Here is a 6,000-nt window from a genome sequence, read left to right as displayed (position 1 = left end):
TTAGGATTAAGGATAAAAGGAAGAGGCAGACATGAACAGCATGGACTCTTCAGTTGTTTGCCGCTCTACTTTCAGTTTCAGTTTATTTCAAACATGCATACAATTACTATGTAAATCATCATGTATTTCCAGTTGTTTCATTACAGCATGTCCGAAAAGTAGTAGGAAGAAGCAGAGTTTATATAATCCTACCCATTTTCATATCATAGCAGATTTATACCATTTCTTTGTTTTCTGTTTGTAACAGAACAGTGCATAAAAAAATATACCGTTTCCATATGAGTTGGGAAATTGTGGTAGATGTAAATATAAACGGAATACAATGATTTGCAAATCCTCTTCAACCCATATTCAATTGACTATGCTACAAAGACAACATATTTGATGTTCAAACTGATAAACATTTTTTTTTTGCAAATAATCATTAACTTTAGAATTTGATGCCAGCAACACATGACAAATAAGTTGGGAAAAGTGGCAATAAATACCGGTAAAGTTGAGGAGTGCTAATCAAACACTTATTTGGAACATCCCACAGGTGTGCAGGCCAATTGGGCCAATTGGGCCAATTGGGTGCCATGATTGGGTATAAAAACAGCTACCCAAAAAATGCTCAGTCTTTCACAAGAAAGGATGGGGCAAGGTACACCCCTTTGTCCACAACTGCGTGAGCAAATAGTCAAACAGTTCAAGAATAACGTTTCTCAAGTGCAATTGCAAGAAATTCAGAGATTTCAACATCTATGGTCCATAATATCATCAAAAGGTTCAGGGAATCTGAAGAAATCACTCCACGTAAGCGGCATGGCCGGAAACCAACTTTGAATGACCGTGACTTTCGATCCCTCACTGTATCAAAACCGACATCAATCTCTAAAGGATATCACCACATGGGCTCAGGAACACTTCAGAAAACCACAGTCACTAAATATAGATCGTCGCTACATCTGTAAGTGCAAGTTAAAGCTTTACTATGCAAAGCGAAAGCCATTTATCAACAACATCCAGAAACGCCGCCGGCTTCTCTGGGCCCGAGATCATCTAAGATGGACTGATGCAAAGTGGAAAAGTGTTCTGTTGTCTGACGAGTCCACATGTAGAATTGTTTTTGGAAATATTCGACAAGGGGAAGCGAACCATCCAGATTGTAATCGACGCAAAGTTCAAAAGCCAGCATCTGTGTTGGTGTGGGGGTGCATTAGTGCCCAATGCATGGGTAAATTACACATCTGTGAAGGCACCATTAATGCTGAAAGGTACATACAGGTTTTGGAACAACATATGCTGCCATCTAAGTGCCGCCTTTTTCATGGACGCCCCTGCTTATTTCAGCGAGACTATGCCAAGCCACATTCAGCACGTGTAAGGTACTTTTCCGGCCCGCCTGCAGTCCAGACCTGTCTCCCATCGCTGTCGTATTTTACGCTTCATAATGATGAAGCGTAAAATACGACAGCGGAGACCCCAGACTGTTGAACGACTGAAGCTCTACATAAAACAAGAATGGGAAAGAATTCCACTTTCGAAGGTTCAACAATTAGTTTCCTCAGTTCCCAAATGTTTATTGAGTGTTGTTAAAAGAAAAGGTGATGTAACACAGTGGTGAGCATGCCCTTTCCCAACTACTTTGGCACGTGTTGCAGCCATGAAATTCTAAGTTAATTATTATTTGCAAAAAAAAATAACGTTTATGAATTTGAACATCAAATATCTTGTCTTTGTAGTGCATGCAATTGAATATGGGTTGAAAAATGATTTGCAAATCATTGTATTCCGTTTATATTTACATCTCAGACAATTTCCCAACTCATATGGAAACAGGGTTTGTATATCAACAAGCATTACATACGTCATTATCTATTTTTTTTTTTAAAAGGTTAACAATCTTTATCTTAATTCTTCTTCTTTGTACTTTGTGAATACTTTTAGTCCGAACAGTTTCTTAACCTGGATCATATTAGTACTTTGTTTGATTTCCTTGCTTAATCCATTCCATAACCTGATATACTAAATGTTTTAAGTGTTGTACGTGTACAGCACCTTCCGCCCATGTGCAGCTGGGATAGGCTCCAGCTTCTCCCGCGACCCCGTATGGGACAAGCGGTAGAAAATGGATGGATATTACTTAGTATTATCATATATATCATTCAATTGTGATATGATAACAAACCCAGCAAGTTTTCAATTATGTTGCATGCATTTTGAGCTCTATCAAAATATTTTGCAAGATGAAAATATTTGACAAGTACAATAAACCAAACAGCTTAGAAATCAATTGAAGATTCAGTGAGTTGTGGTGATTTTAATTATTAATAGACCTCTGTCTACGTTGACTAATGCAGTAAATAAACACCGCCTTGCCCTGCTCAATATGGCTGCTGTGTTCCAATGTACAACATGCGGCATCTATGTATTTATATTTATGCTTTTCTTTCAACAGCAATTTCCAGTTCCAGACAGACGAAATATGAAGAAAAAAAACATTTTTAATGTTTTTTATTTTTTCATATCTGCTGACTGCACACTAAGAGTCTACACTATGGGTGTCAAAATCTGGCCCACCGTGTAATTTAACATGGCCCTTGAGACAATATCAATTTACCATTAGAGCTGGCCCGCTGGTGTTATACAGCGTCGGTGCCGCTGTAACACCGCATTCACCGCTAATACTCATACTTGCCAACCCTCCTAATTTTCCCGGTAGACTCCCGAAGTTCAGTGCCCCTCCCAAAAATCTCCCGGGGCAACCATTCTCCTGAATTTCTACCGATTTCCACCTGGACAACTATATTGGGGGCGTGCATTTAAAGTACTGCCTTTAGCGTTCTCTGCAACCTGTCGTCACGTCCGCTTTTCCTCCATACTAACAGTGTGTCACATAATATTTGTGGCTTTTACACACACACACACACACACGCACAAGTGAATGCAAGTCATACTTGGTCAACAGCCATACAGGTCACACTGAGGGTGGCCGTATAAACAACTTTAGCATTGTTACAAATATGCACCACACTGTGAACCCACACCAAACAAGAATGACAAACACATTTTGGGTGAACATCCGCACCATAACGCAACAGAACAAATACCCAGAACTCCTTGCAGCACTAACTCTTTCAGGTAAAACTTCAAACACACTGACCAATATTTAACATTGTATTCATGCATTTTCTCTAACTACTTCAAAGCTTGAATGTTTGGTTCATTTATTATTATTTTTTCAAATTTATTAGCCTGTGGAAAAAATTTGATATTTACCTCAGAAGATTGGAAATAGAAATAAAAGGCATTACATTTTTATTTACATTTTATTTGATATGTCATTGATTTTTTTTAAATTATTATTAGTATTATTATTTGAAACTGGATTTTGCATGTCACTAAAGTTGTAAAAGCCTTGCTTGTTCAAAATTTAATGCAAAACTTGATTGGGTCCCTATTAAAAGGTTAATTTGTTCAACCGTGGCCCGCGACTTTGTTCCGTTTAAAATTTTGGCCCACTCTGTATTTGAGTTTGACACCCCTGGTCTACACAGTACAATGATGTAGCCCTGAAGGAGGGACCCAGGTGGAACTAAATAGAACTCGTTAATGCCCGTGTGCAGCTGTGATAGCCTCCAGCACCCCCGTGACCCCATAAGGGACACGCTGTAAAAAATGGATGGGGATGGAATGAGAATCAGGTGTGCTGACAGGACATTGAACAGAAAGTAAAGGTGCTTCAAAACACAGAGAAGTACACAAACCATACATTACTTATTTATTTATGAGAACTTTTGTGTATATGTTTATACTGTATGTCTCTATTTTTATAATTGTTTACTTACTTATTGCATATTTATTTAGTTACTCATTCATTAATTTGCTGTTGTGTTACAGAGAACAAACTAATGGGATAAAACAAAGGTATAGGGTTAAATAAACTCTGCTTCTTCCTATTCTTTTTCGGACATCCTTTACGACGACGAACCGCAGTCAGGTCGAGACCCCAATGAGGACGAAGACCGTGCGGATGAGCTTCCCTGGGATGGTTTCTCACAGTTTGTGCTGAAATTCTTTGGTCATGCAAACCACTTGTTGTAGCCACTGTCCGGGTGGCTGGTCTCAGACGTTCACGGAGGCCGAAGAATGTGATGCATTACATTGTGTATTGTATGCATGTTCGAAATAAACTGAAACCAATCAACCAAGTAAGATAGAAATGTGTTTGATTTCTAAGTATTGTCAATAGTCATTTTACTTTTGACCTTTTAACTTACCTGAGGCCAGAGACTGGTGACAGTCTCTGGCCTGCATGAGGAAATGAGCGCTGAGCACGAATATGAATCTTTTGCGGCGCCCCTTAGAGAATGGTCCATATTAAGAAGTGCTACTGCACCTGGGTTTGGTGCACCCTTTCATGAACATCTGTACTGGATTTGGTGTCGACAAGACATTGTGTTGGCGAGTTGGGTGAAGGATCCCTAATATTCCAACATTATGCGTTATTTCCAGGACACTTTGGACTATGATGTACCTGGCGCAGATGTTAGACTTAGACAAACTTTAATGATCCACAAGGGAAATTGTTCCACACAGTAGCTCAGTTACAATGATGGAAAGAGTAAGGATGGAAAGGACAATGCAGGTGTAAATAGACTAAATATAGGGATATAAAACATAACATATGTACATAATATTTACATGTGTACCGTTTATTATGTCTATATCATTGTGGAGTTCTCGCCAATGACGGACATGATAGCCTCAGTCATATTTTCGAACAGTTACTTATTTTGCAATAAATGTTCTTTTATGCTTTTCAACAAATGTCTGTCAATCTCACCAGTGAACACACAAATGTTTATCTTCCGTCTCTGCGCTCCTTCTCCTTCCCAACTGCTGCCTTTAACAGAGCGACAAGTGATCAGACAAACAAACACTCTCAGCTGTGTCATCTACACACCTGTTGCTAATCTCAAAGCTAGCCCTGACACACCCCGCTTTGCTGCAGGTCCGCAGGTGTTAGAATATATATATATATATATGTATACGTGTATGTATATATATATATATGTATATATATATATATATATGTATATACATATATATACGTATATATATATATACACGTATACATATATATATATACACATATATACATATACATATATACACATATATACATATACATATATATACATATACACACATATATATATACATACATACACACATATATATATACATATATATACACATACATACACATATATATATATATAATATATATACATATATTTATTTTATTACACTAACTTTAGTCTGCTTAAAGTTTGTTGCTTTAGTTATTAGCTATTTTGCTCAGGTTAGACTTTTTCTAATCTATGCAGGGACAAAACTTCTTGTCTGAGGGGTGGCCTCAGCCACAAGATGTTATCATTGTTTTGGCCCGTTGGCAGCCAAGGACTTCAGGGACCTAGGTAGGGATGGGATGACAGCACGCAGACAAGACAGAGACTTCAAGGGTCTCAACGAAGATAAGAGGACAACACGCAGACGAAGCGGGGACAAGGTGAAATCACATTCTGTCACGAACTATGCGGCCTGGACTTGCTTTGCATAATATATGTGACTACTCCTTTTAGAGGCAGCCTCAGTGATGTTGACTATGGAATGCTGAATAAAAAGAGGAACGCGGGAGCTGGACCTTAGAGCGTAGGTCGAGATTGTGACTAAGTGTGCAGTGCCCACGTTCTCCTCATGATCCCTATTTAACAGGTCCCTATTTAAGCAGTTTGCCTACCGGGCAAACAGATCCACGGATGACGCCATATCCATGGCTCTCCACTCCACACTGAGCCACCTGGAACACCGGGGGAGCTATGTCAGGATGCTTTTCATTGACTATAGCTCCGCCTTCAATACCGTCATTCCAGACATCCTGGTCACCAAACTGCTGGACTTAGGCCTCCCCTCACCCACCTGTCTTTGGATTAAGGACTTCCTGACCAACCA

Source organism: Nerophis ophidion, linkage group LG09 (assembly GCF_033978795.1).
Source record: "Nerophis ophidion isolate RoL-2023_Sa linkage group LG09, RoL_Noph_v1.0, whole genome shotgun sequence".
Taxonomy (NCBI): domain Eukaryota; kingdom Metazoa; phylum Chordata; class Actinopteri; order Syngnathiformes; family Syngnathidae; genus Nerophis; species Nerophis ophidion.
The sequence above is the reverse complement of the archived record's forward strand: the minus strand, read 5'-3'. Positions refer to the sequence as shown.